Below are 19,559 nucleotides of genomic sequence, written 5' to 3' on the forward strand. Positions count from 1 at the left end.
GCAAAGGCAGGGAGAGGTGCCTTTCAAACCATTGATGGGAACTGGATCAAAACTCAGATTCTGAATTGAGGCTAAAGGAGAGTGTTCGAGTTCACTGTGATATCTGGTCTACTCACCCAAACTCTAAACTGATTTGGTTACAGATTGTGCACAATGCTTAAAATGAAGTGGCAGAGAAGAAAAATGAAGTTTTATTTGTTTCTAAATTAGGCACAGGTTCATGCCCTGCAGCCAAGCACATCTCTGCAAAGTGGCAATGTGTATTTATCAGCAAGAGAAATATCAAATAATTCAAACTGAAAGGGGACTTTGCTGATATTCACAGAAAGCATCGTTATAATGAATGCTAGGGGAATTAAAAGAAATTCAATATTGGAAAGGATAACAGCAAATTAATTTTTAAATCCTCCAATACTCTCCTGAAATCCATCCATGTGGGTGAAATAGTGCAGCTGTTATCAGCATCTATCCTAGACCCAGTTACTCTCCGACAGATGGTGAGGAACATTCTAGCAATAAGTCCTCTCAGTCTTTAATCAAAGTGCTCAGAGGGTTGAATAGTGCCAGGGTTGATAACATGAAGAAAAAAAGTGAAATCTGCGTAACTAGTTCAAAAAATAACTTTATGATAAATGCTCACTAACTGAAGGTATTTATATCCTGTCGGGGCATCCTTCAAGAGAGATTGCCTCCATGAAAAAATATTTTTCAAACCTATTAGCTTTGTTGCTGGACACCTCGATATATTTGTTCCACTGAATAAAATGGGAGGCATCAGAAAGTACTGGATGAATTGACAATATAAATGCTTCTCACAAACCACAGTGCTGTTATATATATTATATATATATATCTATAGATCTATTGTTTCACAGTCCTTGGAGATTTTCCCCCATATGACTCATGTGGGAGTCACATTCCCACCAACATCATCCCCGTTCCAACCTCCCACCAGCATTCCCCCCCCCCACCCTCATCATCTTGCATTAGCTGTTCTCTCTGGTCTGTCCATACAATCTCAGCCCGCAAACAATGGAAACAGGAATAGTCCATGCAATCCCTCCAGCTTGTTCCACTATTCATTTTGGTCAGCCATGGTGTGGAGTTGCCAGCGTTGGACTGGGGTAGACACTGTAAGTAGTCTCACAACACCTAATGAAGGGGCAACGCTCCAAAAGCTTGTGCTACCAAATAAACCTGTTGGACTTTAACCTGGTGTTGTGAGACCATTTTGGTCAGCTCTGATCTGAACCTTAATTATCCTCTTTGGTTCCATAAGCCTTGATACCCATACCAATAAAAATCTACTGACCTGTGTATTAAAAATTTTAATTGGCTCAGCATCCACAGCCTTGTGGGAAAAATTTTCCTGATTTCCAATATTCTTAACATGAAGTGCTTCCTGCTTTCAACAAGAACAGTGGTTTGCATCATTAATATAGTAAAATGCCCAAAGGCAATTAGCTTTCACTCCTATGTGGCCCCGTTCTAATATTTAGGTTATGCTATCTTGTTCTAGATTCTCTCAACAGTAAAATTGCTTTTATGTACTTACCCCATCAAGTCCTGTAATAATTTTAAATACCTGGGAATTTACAATTACTGACAGCCCTCTGTTACCTCACATATAGGGCAAAATTTCAAACTGGATCTTCAATAGTGAGGGATAACAAACTGTTCTTTAAAATTTAAAGTTTATTTGTTTATTAGTCACTAATAGTTTATTAGTCACAAGTAGGCTTACATTAACACTGTAATGAAGTTACTGTGAAAATCTCTTAGTCGCTACACTCTGGCGCCTGTTCGGGTACACTGAGGAAAATTTAGCATGGACATTGCACCTAACCAGCACTTTTTTCAGATGGTGGGAGGAAACCGGAGCACCTGGAGGAAACCCATGCAGACACGGGGAGAACATGCAAAGTCCACACAAACAGTGACCCAAGCCGGGAATCAAACCCAGGCCCCTGGCGCTGTGAGGCAGCAGTTATTTGTCATCCAGACAGATAAACTGTCCAATTGAGGTCATTTTCTGTAACAGGAATTCCAGTTAATTTTCCTTCATCTATTTATCCTTGTGGGCAATTGAGGGCTCCTAACATTGCCCTATTACGATCAACTTAAGCTTTCTGGACTTATATGTTTGTTCCACATTTGTCAGAGCACTGAACCACTGGACTGTTTTGTTGACCAAAATTCTTGATGCATCTACTTCCGAGCACTACCTGTGTACATCCGAGAAATCCCAGTATGGCCTTAAACAATGGTATGATATAAAAATTACATGAAATAAAAACAAGTGGTTATGAATGGTAAAGTTGGTCAGAAAAATGTGCTATCTGTACCTTTAGTCCTGTTCACTGTCAGATGTGGGTGTAATGAAGTGGGTGTTACCTCAAACCAATTCCGACATGGTATACATCTACAGCACAAAATATTCCATAAATGAGCACAAATGATGTGGAAAGGTGCTCTAAAGGGAGGATAGCCATGTTTTTCTGAGATCAAAGTTAATTTACATCACTAGGGAAGAGTTGAAGGAGTTTTACATTTGTATCTGAACTGTATTCTATTTGACTTGACAGTCCGTGACACTGATACAGAACATCAAAACTGGAAAGAAAGATCCACTACCATCTGTCATCATTATCAGCACAAGATTCACAGAAGATTCTGATGCAAGAGGCATCAGGATAAACTATGTTGGTGATGAAGGAAGCACCACTTACTTGTCTGACATTTCTGACTAAATGTTAAAATCTCCTGTGCTATCATTATCTGTCCCTTCCATAAATGCTGTGTAGTTAGTGCTAGGGTACAGATCAGAAACCCGAGGTATGTTTATAAAGTCAGACTAGACAACAACAATTTTCTATTTCGGCATTAGCATGAGGATACAATGTTTCACTCCAAGCACAATTCTACTGACAAACCAGGGAGCTTTCATCAAAACAAATTTTTGTTAATAACACAGTTTCATTATAACAAATGCATTAGCTTAATCTTTAACAACTGAACAATACTTAAACATGACAATTCTTAACTGCTAACTTATCTCTATGAGTTCCAAACAAGCAATAGTCTCTTATAGACTTAAACCTCTCTTTAAAATTAGTTAGCAAAACACAGGTATACTTGCTTGTGACTTAGGTTACCTCTGGGGAGAGAGGGACAGAAAAACAAAGAGACACTGCTTTCTTCTGGCAGCCCAGGCAGCAACTGCTTGTATTTTAAAATGAAACTGAAATCCTTTCTTTCCTGCAAGCTTAGATCCTCCCATTAATCGCATGACTCTGTCTCTGTCAATCAACCTAATCAAAACTCTGAAATCCCACGGGGAATCTAAGTAAACACAAATGCATTAGCTCTGCATAAACAAATACTCAAGATCTAAAATGATTACTTATCTTGTTATCCCAGCAAGAAATTTAAAGGTTTTCTGAGACAAATCGGCATCCTGCAAAACAAATCTGAATTCTAAACGTACCCCTTACAAGAAATATGATATAAATATATTTCTTAAAGGCACAGTGTCATCACATTAGCTAAAGCTTGCATGTCCAAACGCACATTTGAATGCTCATAGTTTGCACACAATAGCTCTGAAATTCTTTGGAGGTTTCGTTAGTCTGCTGGTATGACTCTACGCTGACTGGGCCCAAAATCATTTTGGCCCCAGATCCTCCTGAGATGTGGCCCTCGGCAGGCAATAGGGATTTTCAGGAATAAATGTCCCAGACATCTAGCATACTCTTACACACAGAATTTAAACATGAAGATCTGTAATCAGACCTCAAATCCATGCCACACATATCATAGGCATAGATTTATGTGTTGAGTAAACAGTTAGCTTAATCACAAAAGCCAGATTCCCTGGACACAACAGATTAGTTTCATAGTAAGCCATGGAGAACATGATGGCACAACAGAAGAGAAGCAATTAAAATGTAATTTCCGTTCTGAGGTCTCAGCGGAGCTCTGCATGACTGTAAGCAGAGATCGAAAATAACACATTTGAACTGAAGGTCCCAGCTTTCCAATCAGGTTATTAACCTGAACCCGCCTGCCTGACTTTTGAATGCAATAGAACTCAGATTGCTGGATGCTGATGGCAATGTCTGTCTCATTGTACAGTCAGTCTCATCAGCAGAATATCTCAAAGACTAATGAGACGGAGTTAAAGAGAGCTAGCACACACAGGTCTTGAATGTCAATATGCGACACATGCTCCAGAGTCACCTTGTTGTGTATTTATATTCAACCATATTGCGTGGATTTCTTTCCAGGTGTACACTATTATTTAGCACCAAATCTAAAATAGTACAACCTCACTGCAGGGAAAAAAAATTGTGGTTAAATCCACAGTTGGATGGAGATAATAAATATAAAAATTAAGTGACATCTTTATTTATATGACATTATGGCAGTATAAATGCAAGCCCAGTAGAAGTCTAGAAAGGACTTATGGTATTTTCAAAGTGATTCCAAGCAATTAATGGTGGCAGTAAAGAAGAGAATTCTGAGGCATGAGGATCAACAGCCAGAGGTCATGATCCATAACCAGTCGCAGTGAAATAGAGAGAAAGTGGGACGAGACCCTGCAACAAGTTAGGAAAGATAGGACCACAATGTTGGTAATCTCTGGAATGCTCCCAGTGCCACACATTACTAAACACAGCAATAAGAGGATAGTACAGTCAAATGTGTGGCTGGAAAAATGATGCAGGAGGGTGGACTTTGGATTCCTTGAGCATTGGGGCCAGTTTTAGGGTAGGTGGGGCATTTACAAGCTGGATAGATTGTACCTCAATAGGTCATCACCAATACTGGCGGGGAGGTTCCCTTGAGCTTAAATTAGTTTGGCATGGGGTTGGGAACCAGAAGGAAGATTTAAAAACTATTAATAGAAGCAAGAAGATCAAGGAAACAGATTGGAAAATGGGCAACCAAAGAGTTTTTTCAGTGATTAGTTGGAATACACTGCTCAACTCTTGAATGAGCTGAGGGCACAGGCAGACACTTGGAATTATAGATCATAGCTAGTATTGAAATGTGGCTTATAAACATGGTAAGCTTAACATTCCTGGGTATAGGTGTTTATTCATTAGTGCCACGAGTAGGCTAACATTAACACTGCAATGAAGTTACTGTGAAAATCCCCTAGTTGCCAGGTTCCGTCGCCTGTTCGGGCACACTGAGGGAGAATTTAGCATGGCCAATGCACCTAACCATCACGCTTTTCGGACTGTGGGAGGAAACCAGAGCACCTGGAGGAAACCCACGCAGACACAGTGAGGACGTGCAGACTCCGCACAGTGACCCAAGCTGGCAATTGAACCCGGGTCCCTGGCACTGTGAGGCAGCTAACCACTGTGCCGCCGTGCCATCCAACAATGCCACCCACTTCAGACAAGATGGAGAGGGGATATCACAATATTGGTCAAATGAACAATCACAGTTATAAGGAGGAATGATATGCTGGATGGAGCATCAAATGAGGTCATATGGGTTGAACTGATTGACATGAAAGGAGTGATGACAAAGCTCGGGGTGTACTATAGTCCCCCTTACAGTCTAAAAGAGATAGCAGAGCAAATATGTAGGCAAAAATATTGAGTAGTGCAGAAGCAATAGGGCAACAATAGTGGGAATTTCAAATACCCTAATATTAACCAAGATAAATTCAATGTAAAAAGTATAGAGGGTGCAGGATTAAACTTAACCCAACTAGAGAATGGGGAATTTTGGGTTCAGTGTTAAAGGATGAATTTAAGGTTATTAGTGAGAGCCCAGTTTTGTGGTAGTGACCATTATACAGATAGATTTAGAGTTGTTATTGAAAAGTATCAAGATAGGTCAAGATTAAAAATTGTAAAGAGGATATAGGCCAATATGATTAAGGTTTTACTGAGATGTGCGGCAGATCTAGTTGAGCCTGCCAGAGGGGGCATGATGATGCGGGGGTCAGCACTGGATTCCTCACGTTGGGAAAAACTGTTCCCAATTAATTTGGTGATGGGAAGGGCCCAATGCAGGAACGTCACCCATCAGAGGGAAGGCAATTAGGCTCATTAGTGACCCACTAAAAGCCAATTATCCCTCAGCCCACCGGAATTTATTGGTAGTTCAGGGATTGTCCTGAACTCAAACGGCTTTCTTGTGCTATCCAAAGGCTACCCAGCAAACACTGTCAGGTTTACCTGCGGCATCGTGGGGGTGGGATTTCCAGTTGACAGGCACTTTGTGCCCCATCAAGGGACTCAGCATCAGGAAGGTGTGGGGTGGGTTGAACAGAAAGCCATCCCCCTGTCCTTTCCTCTGACGCCCCCTCCCATCCCGCCTTCACTCAGCTGTGACTTGGGAACCAGTGTCAATCCTAGGGCTGGGCCTCAGTGTATTATCAGCAGCAGCCACCCCTCCCAGTGCCATTGCCTTCTGAGGTTTGCCAGCCTCTGATTGGTGGGATTTCTACCCACCGGAGTGGTCTTAATCACATGGGAGACTCAAAGGTGGCTAGTTAAGTGCCTGAGGGCACAAAGTTGCATTGGCCCTCCTGCTTGGAAGCAATGCGGGATTTCATGCTGATTCTGCAACCAATGGGGAAACAGAGACGTTGCTGGAATATTTTCCAGCCTGTGATTTGGCAAAAGTGGACTAGAAACAGCTCCTTAAAGTAAATCAGTACTAGAGCAGTTGGAGGATTCAGAATAAATACGTTCCTTCAAAAACAAAGGGTGATGATTACAAATCTAAACCCCGCTTTCCTAGCATGCTGACAATGAGCATGCAGAGGAGGATAAGGCAACTTAGGTCAGATGCTGAAGGCTCCATACTGCAAAAATCCTAGAGGAATATAGAAGGTGCAGGGGTGAAATTACAAATTAGAAAATGTGTGCCAGTGGTTTACCACAGCATGATGTTATGTGTCAAGTGCAGTTGCATGATCCACTGCCGTTGGTTAACTTACTAAAAAGAGGGAGCTGAGTGTGTAAATCTTTCCTGCCAGCTAGCTTCTGCATCACCGAGACCCCTTATGATGCCTCTTTGCAGTTACAGATGGTAACTAGGCACCCAAGCCTCTAGGCTGAACTGCAAGGATACCTGAAGGGAACTGGATGCCCAGAGATGTGATACACATTGCACTGAGGTGCAGACATACACTGGCGTCTGTCAACCATGTCTCAGCCCGGGGTATCATTATGCCCACTGCTTGGCTGGTCTGGCTTAGGAGAGTCAAAGGCACAGGAATGGATTTGTCTGGGTGACTGGTGATCCCTTCAATCAATCAGAGGAGGCGATGGCCTAATGGCATTACCACTAGACTATTCATCCAGAAACTCAGCTAACGCTCTGGGGACCTGGGTTCGAATCCCGCTGTGGCAAATGGTGGAATTTGAATTCAATGAAAAATATCTGGAATTAAGAATCTAAAGATGACCATGAAATCATTGTCGATTGTCGGAAAAACCCATCTGGTTCATTAATGTCCTTTAGGGAAGGCCATCCTTACCCAGTCTGGCCTACATGTGACCCCAGAGAAACAGCAATGTGGTTGACCCTCCAAAGGTAACTAGGGATGGGCAATAAATGCTGGTCAGCCAGCACCACCCATGTCCCATGAATGCATTAAAAAAATCACCTTGAGGAAACCTGTAGCTGAGTGGGCTCCAGGGGTCAGGGCTCTCCTGGATTCAGTCCATAAGGCCAGAAGGAGACGCAGGTGCTGGGAAAGTTTGTGTCTACAAATGCTACCCAGGCTATGGAGCAAAAAATAACAAATGGGGAAGACATTCCATTCTTCCAATGAGGAGAGCAACACAGGTGATAGCAAGCCACCGCAACCAGCATAAAGGAATGGTTTGAGTGTTGCGGTAGGTCTGGGGAAATGTAAGCTTTGTTGACCTGTGAGGATTGCTTTATATTCATGTCCATCCTTGACTGGCTCTTTGCTGCTATATGTTTTGGGCTTGTCTCACAGATCATTATGAATGCTTCTGTGGAGTGGCTGTGATCACCAACTCAACAGTTCTCTCTGCTAGTTCTGTGTTTGAAGAAGCACAGTTCCTACTCTTTTCTCTGCAGCTGGTCCATGGATCCTGTAGGCTGTTGTTGAAGTGACATGGACTCCAGCTGATGAATGTGGAAGTTTAATTTGATTCTGAACCGGGTTAAACTTCATATCATAGTCCACATCTTTTGGGGCTTGTTTAGCTCTTCTGCTGTTAATCCTGACATGTTCAGCCTGTGGAGATCTTCACTTTCACTTGCGAGAGAAATCTTTATGGCTTGTTTGTCTCATTCAACTGAGGCCCGCATTTGACCCATATCCCTCTATATCCATCGTACCCATGTAACTATCTAAATGCTTTGTAAAAGATAAAATTGTACCCGCCTCTACTACTACCTCTGGCAGCTTGTTCCAGACACTCACCACCCTCTATGTGAAACAATTGCCCCTCTGAACACTTTTGTATCTCTCCCCTCTCACCTTAAACCTATGCCCTCTAGTTTTAGAATCCCCTACCTTTGGGAAAGGATATTGACTATCTACCTTGTCTATGCCCCTCATTATTTTATAGACCTCTATAAGGTCACCCCTCAGCCTCCTACGCTCCAGAGAAAAAAGTCCCACTCTATCCAGCCTCTCCTTATAACCCAATCCATCAAGTCCCGGTAGCATCCTAGTAAATCTCTTCTGCACTCTTTCTAGTTTAATAATATCCTTTCTATAATAGGGTGATCAGAATTGCACACAATATTCCAAGTGTGGCCTTACCAATGTCTTGTACAACTTCAACAAGACGTCCCAACTCCTGTATTCAATGTTCTGACCGATGAAACCGAGCATGCCGAATGCCTTCTTCACCACTCTGTCCACCTGTGACTCCACTTTCAAGGAGCTATGAACATGTACCCCCAGATCCCTTTGTTCTGTAACTCTCCCCAACGCTCTACCATTAACTGAGTAAGTCCTGCCCTGGTTCAATCTACCAAAATGCATTACCTCGCATTTGTCTAAATTAAACTCCATCTGCCATTCGTCAGCCCACTGGCCCAATTGATCAAGATCCCATTGCAATTGGAGATAGCCTTCCTCACTGTCCACCATGCCACCAATCTTGGTGTCAACTGCAAACTTACTAACCATGCCCCCGATATTCTCATCCAAATCATTAATATAAATGACAAATAACAGTGGGCCCAGCACTGATCCCTGAGGCACACCGCTGGTCACAGGCCTCCAGTTTGAAAACAACTCTCTACAATCACCCTCTGGCTTCTGCCAAGAAGCCAATCTTGTATCGATTTAGATACCTCACCCTGGATCCCGTGAGATTTAACTTTATGCAACAACCTACCACGCGGTACCTTGTCAAAGGCCTTGCTAAAGTCCATGTAGACAACATCAACTGCACTGCCCTCATCTACCTTCTTGGTTACCCCTTCAAAAATCTCAATCAAATTTGTGAGACATGATTTTCCACTCACAAAGCCATGCTGACTGTCCCTAATCAGTCCTTGCATCTCTAAATGCCTGTAGATCCTGTCTCTCAAAATACCTTCCAACAATTTACCCACCACAGATGTGAGGCTAACTGGCCTGTAGTTCCCAGGCTTTTTAAACAAAGGCACAACATTTGCCACTCTCCAATCTTCAGGCACCTCACCCGTGACTATCGATGATTCAAATATCTTTAAAACAAGGTGCCCTGATCTCAGAGAAGCTGGGTATTGCAGGCGTGTTGATGCCTTGTGCCCCTGTATGGCAGCATGATTTGAGTCTGTAAGAAGAATGTTGCTTATTTGGAACTGAAACAGTGATAAATTGGAAATGAGTTATTTCTTTTCATGTTTCAGTTTTGTTCTATAGGTAATTGTTAAGCTGCTTCATTTATTAGAGTTATAGTTAAACTGTGCTATTAAATAAAGTTTGTTTTACTGTAAAAGATCCAAAATCTGTCAGCGGAATTACTTCTGCAGTGAAGCATCCTATCCTCACATTCATGCCAAAATAGAAAAGTTATTGGGGGTCTAGCCTGGCTTCCTAATGTAATTTGGGATTCTGGTCCAGGGCCCTAACAATACTAGACACCAATTGCTCATAAGGGCTTGTTTAAAAATGCTGTGGGTTCATTCACTAAGACCAAGCACCTTGAGAACAATTACACATAGTTATGAAGTTTGAAGACATCAGAGTTGTGTGTATTGCGCTCTGCTCAAATCAAACTTGAAACTAAGACTGGATCGCTGGACACATTTGCCTTCTAGTGATGTCATGCTGCTATCCTGTAAAGGCATTTTACAAGATCTGCCACACGGAGAAGTTATTTTTCTGGGGAACTTTAATGTTGGAGTTGACAGAATTTCATGTCAAATGTGCCTCTATCAACATCAGCAAGGCGAATGAAAATGGACAGCAACTATTAAAATTTTGTGCACAAATTGGTGGGATTTGTGTTACCAACAACTTCTTCCTGGTCAGGCATAGCACAAGGTGTTTTGGTACCATCAAGCAAGACTTGACCACTGGCACGAACTTGACCTGGTAATTACCAGAAGATTTGATCTGTCCTGTCTTCCTCACATCTGCAGAATGGGGCACAGTGGGGCTAAAGGTATCGAGCATTATGGGGGGAAAGCAGGATCAGGATATTGAATTTGGTGATCAGCCATGATCAAAATGAATGGCGGAGCAGGCTCGAAAGTCCAAATGGCCTACTCCCGCTTTTGTTTTCAATGTTTCTATGTGATACTGATCCCTTCCTTGTCAGTAGCAGGGGGAAGGTGTAACCACAGAAAATGCACTATTTCAAAAACAATGGCATTCTGTGGATCAGTTTCTGAGAAGCTCTCAGGCAGTTCCCTTCCACCTGAGGGCTCATCAGATGCCAGTGAAGCATAGAAGTCTCTGCAGTCAATCAATCACAAAGCAGCAGTAACCACATTTGACAAAGGAAGAAAGAGAAACAAAGATTGATTTGAGATCCACTTTGCAGAAATTACTCCTGTCATTAAAGCGAAGATCACAGTTCACCTGGCTCACAACCTGTCTCCCAACCCTCAAGCACATGACAATCTCACGCAAGCCAAGGTAATTGTGCAGAGGACAGCAAGACACTGTGCTAACAAGTATTGGATCAATCCATGTGAAGAAATACAAACGGCGAGTGACAATGGTAATCTCCACACTATGTATGACAGTGTCAAAAGCACACTCAACCCCACCATCACCATAATTGCTCCTTTGCAATCTACAGATGGGGAAGTGCTGACTGACAGGAACAAGCTAATGGCCTGCTGAACAGAGCACTACTCTTGAGCTATAATAACACAAGACAGTGATCTCTCTGCCTGTGCTTAATGGTCTTCTGCAGATATCTGTCAAGTACGAGCTTGATGCAGAACATTCATTATTTGAACTTGAAAAGGCCATTGACTCCCCAACAACAAGAAAATTCCAGCTGAGTTACTTGAGCATGGAAAGCCCCACCTGCTGCCATACTTCCAGAACTTTCTCTTCCTCTGCTGGAGAACAGACTCTGTCCCACAGGATAGGCATGATGTGGAGATGCCGTACCAACTAGGAGATGCCACAGGATAGGAACATAGGAACAGCAGTTGACCATTCAGCCCATTAAGTCTGTTCCACCATTCAGTACGATTATGGCTGATCATCCACTTCAATGTCTTTTCCCAACACTATCCCCATATCCTTTCATTTCATTGGTATTTGGAAATCTGTCAATTTTAAACATAATGATTGTGCTTCCACAGCCCTCTAGGGTAGAGAATTCCAAAGATTCAAGTAACCCTCTGAGTAAAAAAGATCCCCTCATTTCAGTCCTAAGTGGCTTCTCTCTTACTGTGAAATTGTTTCCACTGGTTTTAGACTCCCCAACCAGGGGAAATATCTTCCCTGCATCTATCCTATCAATCCCTTTAAGTATTCTGTAGGTTTCAAGAGATCACCTCTCATTCTTCAAAATTCTAGAGAATACAGATTTCTCCAATCTCTCGTCATAGGACAGTCCTGTCATCCCAGGAACAAGTCTGATGAACATTTGTTGCACTCCCTCCGTGGCTATCATATCCTTCTGAAGGTAAGGGGACCAAAACTGCACACAGTACTCTAGGTGCCGTCTAACCAAGGTTTTATAAAATTGAAGCAAGTTATTCCTACTCCCTGATTTGATTTATTATTGTCACATGTATTACTATACAGTGAAAAGTATTGTTTCTTGTGCGCTATACAGACAAAGCATACCGTTCATAGAGAAGGAAAGGAGAGGATGCAGAATGTAGTGTTACAGTCATAGCTAGGGTGTAGAAAAAGATCAACTTAATGCAAGATAGGTCCATTCAAAAGTCTGACATCAGCAGGGAGGAAGCTGTTCTTGAGTCGGTTGGTACGTAATCTCAGACTTTCGTATCTTTTTCCCGACAGAAGGTGGTGAAAGAGAGAATGTCCAGGGTGCGTGGGGTCCTTACTTATGCTGGCTGTTTTTCCGAAGCAGCGGGAAGTGTAGACAGAGTCAATGGATGAGAGGCCGGTCTGCATGATGGATTGGGCTACATTCACGACCTTTTGTAGTTTCTTGCGGTCTTGGGCAGAGCAGGAGCCATACCAAGCTGTGATACAACCAGAAAGAATGCTTTCTATGGTGCATCTGTAAAAGTTAACTTGAACTTAAATCTTCTTGTGATACCATTAACATTTCTAATTGCTTGCTGCACCTACAAATTAGCTTTCAGTGACTTACTGACAATGACATCCAGGTCCCTTTGTTTATCTACACTTTTTAATCTCTGACCATTTAGGAAATACCCTACACACCCATTCCTCCTACCAAAGTGGATAACCTCACATCTTTCACAATGATATTCCATGCATAGGATATACATGACACAAATATCATCGTGCTATATATATAGGTGATCGAGGGGATTGCAACAACTAGTGAGGCATCTCACTCCTTGGCATCGCTGGAAGGGCTTTTGCCAAAGTCATTCTGACAAGACTCCACCAATTAGCCAACAGAATGTACCTGGAGGCACGATGTGCAGAGAGCAGCAAATACCATTCTACCTCGCTTTTGCATATCTCACAGAAGCATTTGACACCCTGAGCAAAATGGGTCTCGACTGGATACTGGAGAAACTTGGCTGCCCTCCCAAGGGTCATAGTCTCATACAGTCCCTTCATGATAACATGCATGGCTCCATTCAGTTCCACAGCTCCACCTCTGATAGCATTGAAACCAAGAATGGGGTGAAACAGGATTGCATCTTAGTCCCTAGTCTTTTCCTCCATCCTACTGATACCAGTTTTCTCTGCCGACATGGAAGGAGGATATCTCCACACACCATCAGATCGGCGAACTCCTCAACCTAAAAATGCAGCAAATCCCGATCAGAGAACATCTGAATGCTGGTGATGCTGCACGAGTTTCCCAGACAGAAGAACAACTTCAAAAGCTCGTGGATCATCTGTCCCACGCTTCCTGTCAAGTTCTCTCTCCCTCCCCATCAATGTTAAGAAAACTAATACTGCAGATGCTGGAAATCTGCAATAAAAATAGAAAATCCTAGTCAGGCAGCATCTGTGGAATGAGAAACAGGGTCAATATTTCCGGTTGATGAATTTCTGGCTGATTCAAGGGTTAGAGATTAGGATGGATAGCTGCTTTTGATCAGCACCGAAACAATGATCCTCTTGGCCTCATGTACACTATCAATGTCCTCACTGCTGCTACGAATCTATTTCTCTGTTCATTAAATAAAGAAGAACAAAGAACAGTACAGCACAGGATCAGGCCCTTTGGCTCTCCGAGCCTGAGCCAACCACATTGTCATATCTAGGCCAACCGCTTATGTTCCTCTATTCCCCGTCTGTTCATGTGTCTATCCAGATAAGTCTTAAATGTCGCAGATCCCAATACTATTGTAAACTTTAAGTATTTGTGGTCGGTGCAGACTCGATGGGCCGAATGGCCTCCTTCTGCACTGTAGGGTTTCTATGATTTCTATGATTCATTTCTGGCAAAATTGCTCTACAGCAGCCATGAGTTACATCCCTCCAGCTCTTAATATTTTGACTTCTGAGTGACCTCACCTCAGCTCGAAGGGTCATTCATTTCAGTAAGGAATTTCTGTTATCGGCGGGAGGGCACTTGTTTTCTAATGAGACTTTGCTGCTAAATGGTGTTTACTTTCCATATTTGCCATTAGTACACTTCAGTTCTAGCCCTAATAATCCACACATAATGAGATTCAACAGCTTTGTTCCTAAGCCCTTCATCGACCCATTCTTCCAGATGGTCTTTAATGCACCTATTTTCTGTGCTGGCTAGCCACCATTCATATCAAGACTAATTATTACCGTGTTTCTTTTAGATTTTCGTATGCACTATCTGCAGACCTGGAAGTAGATACTGTAGCTTCACTACTCAAACTAAACTCCTGCAGAGTTATATCAATGTCCTTATTCTGCAGCAAGCTCAGAAGAGAACAGAAAGTCTCCTTTATATTTATCTTCAAGTTTGACCAAAAATATTGCAGGCAAACTTTCAGTTATTAACTGTGTAGTGTTAATCTTATATTGTAAAGAAAAACGTTGTTTTCCATGACATCACCAGACCCCATGCGGAAGAGTTGCATTATTTCTACCCCTTTTTAGTAAATGTGACGGTGAAAGTGTCTGTTCGCATTCAGTGCCTCGCTGCAATGTTTTGCCACAAACTACCAGTTTCTGCTGCCAGATTCAACAGTTTTAAATTTTTCCACAAAATTTCTTTCATAGAATTGCTGAGATCTGGGGCATTCTTTTCATTTATTAGTCTTGGACAAGCAACACTTGTTCCTGTTGACTATAAACTGGTCACCATATCTGGGTTTAGAAGAAAAGCCATTGCAGGAGACACTTTGACCAAAACTGAATAGCTCGAAGTGGAACTAGGGTGACAACAGTCCCACCCAGCTAGACAATGTAAGAGTAGCTAATTGGAGGATAATGTTCATGGTTAATCATGTCAAAAGTGGCTGCAGAGGTTGATGAAAGATTGTGCTACATGGCCACAGACACAGAGAATGTCATTTCTAATTTTGACAAAGACCATTTCAGTGCTCCGCTTGGATAGAAACTTTTGATTGCAGCAGTTCAGACATGGAGTTGCAGCAAAGATAGGCACAGATTAAAGAGGCAGCAGCACGTGAAAGAACTCTGGAAAGGCAAGGAGGAGATGAATAGGTAGTCTGCAAGGACAGAGGAAGATCGAGGATGGATTTTTGATGAGGGGAAAGTAATGGCACATTAGAAAGGGTGAGGGACAGTACCCAAGGTGAGGAAATCACTTATAATGTAAGCAAGAATGGGGGTCAGGAAGAGGCATTTCATGGTTAGCAGTTTCACTTGAATGGGGTAAAGTGGGCAGGAGGTGTTCTGGTTGAAAGGATGAGCTGGGAGAGGAAATGATTAGATATGAGTGTGAAAGGGGCACGAGTGGGGCTTAAGGAGATATGATGCCATTGCAGAAAAGAAACTGGGGGCGATCATAGAATCCTACAGTGCAGGACGCAATTCAGCCCATCGAGTCTGCACTGACCACAATCTCATCCCAGCCCTATCCCCATAACCCCATGCATTTCATAGAATCATAGAAACCCTACAGTGCAGAAAGAGGCCATTTGGCCCATCGAGTCTGCACCGACCACAATCCCACCCAGGCCCTACCCCCATATCCCTACATATTTACCCGCTAATCCCTCTAACCTACACATCTCAGGACACTAAGAGGCAATTTTAGCATGGCCAATCAACCTAACCCACACATCTTTGGACTGTGGGAGGAAACCGGAGCACCCGGAGGAAATCCACGCAGACACGAGGAGAATGTGCAAACTCCACACAGACCCTACATTTACCCTACTAGTCTCCCTGACACTAAGGGGCAATTTAGCATGGCCAATCCACCTAACCCACATATCTTTGGAGTTGTGGGAGGAAACCGGAAGAAACCCACGCAGACACAGGGGAGAATGTGCAAACTTCACACAGACAGTGACCCAAGCCGGCAATCGAACCCGGATCCCTGGCGCTGTGAGACAGCAGTGCTAACCACTGTGCCGCCCTAAATATCAATTCCAGATTTTATTAATTGAATTTAAATTCCACCAACTACCATGGTGGGATTTGAACCCATGTCCCGAGAGCATTAGCCTGGGCCTCCAGTTTACTAGTCCAGTGACTTTACCACTATGCCACCGTCTCCCCCATGTTTGCATTCCAGAACGATCTTGGGGTAGTAGGTAATTTTGACGGAGAAGACCAGGACACAGTGTTTTATATGGTTCAGGCAGGTATGTTAATGAATGGATAAACCAGTTGTGTACTTTTAAGTCTGCACCTCTCAGGCTTAATGGAACTAAGATGGGTCTTGCCAAGGGTAACAATCAGGGTGTGAGTGAGGAAAGGTTTTACTGGAGACAAATGCGCCATTCTTGAAATAATAAACCTGTCAACTCAAAATACTTTATTCTGGATTGTTTTGGCTTCTGAGTCAGTATACTTTCCTTCATCTGAATGTAAATGACCCAGAAATATCAGTTTCTCTTTCCTAAACTCACATACATCTTCTTTTGAAAAGTCTCCAGAATCTTTTATTGTATAATTCCAATAATAGTTTGTGGTGAAAGAATGAGTCTAAAACTAGTCTTTTACCTCAGGCAGGTTTATTCTTAAGACAGCTCAACAAAGTGACAAACTCTTCTAGTTCCTTCCACCCCCTCTGTTCCAGCTATGTCCATTTATATTCTTTTTCTGCAGTAAAATGAACAACTAATTAAACTAAATTAAATAAACTGAGGGACACATTAAAGGAGAAGCCTCTTAAAGTAATACTGCACAAAACAACAACAAATCACCAAGGAAACTTAAACCATCAAACCAAAATGTAGTCAAAGGGGTCAATAAAACACCCCAGTCCCCGTAGTGCCCCCCACAGTACTGGCAGACACCATGTGCTCCTGGCCACAGGTACAGCTGCGGCAGAGGGGCAGACAGTCGGGCCATACACCCCCTCGATTGCCCGCTGCCTGGGCCTGTAAATGGTGAGTTTGGCCAGGCCCAGGAGCAGGTTCATGAGGGGGTCCTCCTCCTTCCCTGTCCCTCTTCGCATTGGGTGCCCACAGATCAGGAACATGGTACTGAAGTTTTTTTTTATTCATTTGTGGGACATGGGCACCGCTGGCTGGCCAGCATTTATTGCCCATCCCTAGTTGCCCTTCAGAAGGTGGCCTTCTTGAATCGCTACAGTCCATGTGCTGTGGGTTGACCCACAATGCTGTTAGGGAGGGAATTCCAGGATTTGTACCCAGTGACTGCAGAGGAACAGCGATATATTTCCAAGTCACGATGATGAGTGGCTTGGAGGGAAACTTGCAGGTGGTGGTGTTCCCATGTATCCTTTGTCCTTCTAGGTGGAAGTGATCGTGGGCTTGGAAGATGCTGTCTAAGGATCTTTGGTGAACTGCTGCAATGCATCTTGTAGATAGTACACCACCGCAGCTACTGAGCATCGGTGGTGGAGAGAGTGGATGTTTGTGGTGTCAATCAAGCGGGCAGGTTAGCTGGATTGGCCATGCTAAATTTCTCCTTACTGTCTAGGCAAAACCATAACAAAAGGTTTTTCAAATAACAGAAGAGGAGATGCAGTCTAGTACAGCTTACATATACATGGTCCACGGACACCACAAGGCCATTTAAACACAGACATCTTGTGAGTCCGATGATCATATGGGACTGCTGCTTGCAACACTGCCCCAGGTCCCCAATGGTAAGGGGGAGGACTACTGTGTAGAGAGCCCTCCGCCGAGGAGCTCTGCCTCTGTACGGCAACAAGGCACTTCAATGTTTCTCCGGGTGACAGGGGAGAGCAAAGAAATGAAGCATGTGCAGCAGCAGCCATATAAACCTACTGTACAGAAGGAAGCCATTCAGCCCATCAAGTCTGCACCGACTCTCCAAAAGAGCACTCTACCTAGGCCCGTAACCCTGTACATTTACCGTGGCTAATCCACCCAATCTGCACATCTTTGGAAATAAGGGGAAATTTAGCATGGCGAATCCAACTAACCCGCACACCTTTGGATGTGGGAGGAAACCAGAGCACCCGGAGGAAACCACGCAGACACAGGGGCCGGGATTTTCTGGCCGCACTCGTCCCGAAACCGGAAAATCCCGCCCGAGGTCAACGGACCTTTCCATGGACTGCCCCTCACCCGCTACGATTTCTGTGATGGGCAGAACGGGAAAATTCACTCCAGGGTATACGTGCCAACTCCACACAGTCACCCAAGGCTGGAAATGAACCCAGGTTCCCGGCATTGTGAGGCAACAGTGCTAACCACTGTGGCACCGCACCACCCTTCCCCATATAGGAAACCCCGCTGCATATTTTGTCTATTTACAGGTGAGTCAATGTCTTATCACCTGTCTTTAACAATGTAATTGCAGATACACTGACACTGTATGCCAACCTACACATTTACTTTCTTTGGTGATTACACAGGCCATATAAAATGTCTTCCATGGATATACTGGACCAATATTTATGGAGAGAGGGAGCTGATGGCGGGGTGGTGGGGGTGTGGGAGGGAGGAGGAATTTTGCAATCCTGGAGGAAACCTGGAGGGACAGATTTCCCTAAAATCTTGTCAGTCAGTCAGATTGAGAGTCCAGGCTGCCTGTCAGCTGGATAAGGAGTGAGCGAGAGATACGGTGGACGTCAATGAAGAGCCTGGAAGGGATTGAAGGTCAGTGAGGACAAAGCTGGGGTATTTATCGGTGGAGAGAAAAATGAAGACATCGGGATAGGGGGCGGGTCATCAATGGGGAAGGATGTAGAGGTCAGAAGTCTGAGGGGAATGTGGATGGGAAGGGGTCTGGAGACCTCACATCGGGGGAGGGAGTGCCTGGAGTAGGTTGTGTATGGCGGGGATGGAGGTGTTGGAAGGAACATGGACGGGGGTGTAGAATGGCAGAGGGGTCAGTGGTGAAGCTTACAGAGGACCCATGGGGGAAAGTCAGAAGGGCTTTCTTGTGAGTGATGGGGGAGTGATCTGATGACCGGGGAGTTTTGCAGGCTTGCTTGGGGAACTGGGAGGAAGCTCCTGCTCTCCTTTGCCCACAGGCAGTGCTAGGAAAGCACTTAACCGCTTCATGCTGCAGTCCTCACTTCCCTTCATCACAGATTCTTTATAACACAGAAAGAGGTTTTTTGGCCCATCGTGCCTGTACTGGCTCTTCAATTGGTTTGGTGCTATTCTCCCACCTTCACCCCATAACTCTGCACATTCTTCCTTTCAGATAACAGTCTGAACCTGCCTCCACTACACTCTTAGGCAATGCACTCCAGACCCCAACCACTCGCTGTGTGAAGAGGTTTTTCCTCATATCATAAATCTGTGCCCTCTCATTCCTTCTCCCTATATATTGTGTCCAGAGCCCTCATGATTTTGAATACTGCGATCCAATCTTTATCTGCAAGTTTCCAGATCAATGC

At 43.7% G+C, this 19,559-nt stretch overlaps 1 protein-coding gene across 1 annotated transcript in view; it reads right to left on the minus strand.

Annotated features, from left to right (window-relative positions):
- Window positions 1-12,527, minus strand: part of iqsec3a (IQ motif and Sec7 domain ArfGEF 3a) — a 237,961-nt gene extending 225,434 nt beyond the window's left edge. The window contains exon 1 of the mRNA XM_078220002.1: window positions 12,490-12,527. The gene's annotated coding sequence lies outside the window, so the exon portion shown is untranslated. The remainder of the gene's footprint in view (window positions 1-12,489) is intronic.
- Window positions 12,528-19,559: the final 7,032 nt, after the last annotated feature.

The sequence above is a fragment of the Mustelus asterias genome, chromosome 9 (assembly GCF_964213995.1).
Source record: "Mustelus asterias chromosome 9, sMusAst1.hap1.1, whole genome shotgun sequence".
Classification (NCBI taxonomy): domain Eukaryota; kingdom Metazoa; phylum Chordata; class Chondrichthyes; order Carcharhiniformes; family Triakidae; genus Mustelus; species Mustelus asterias.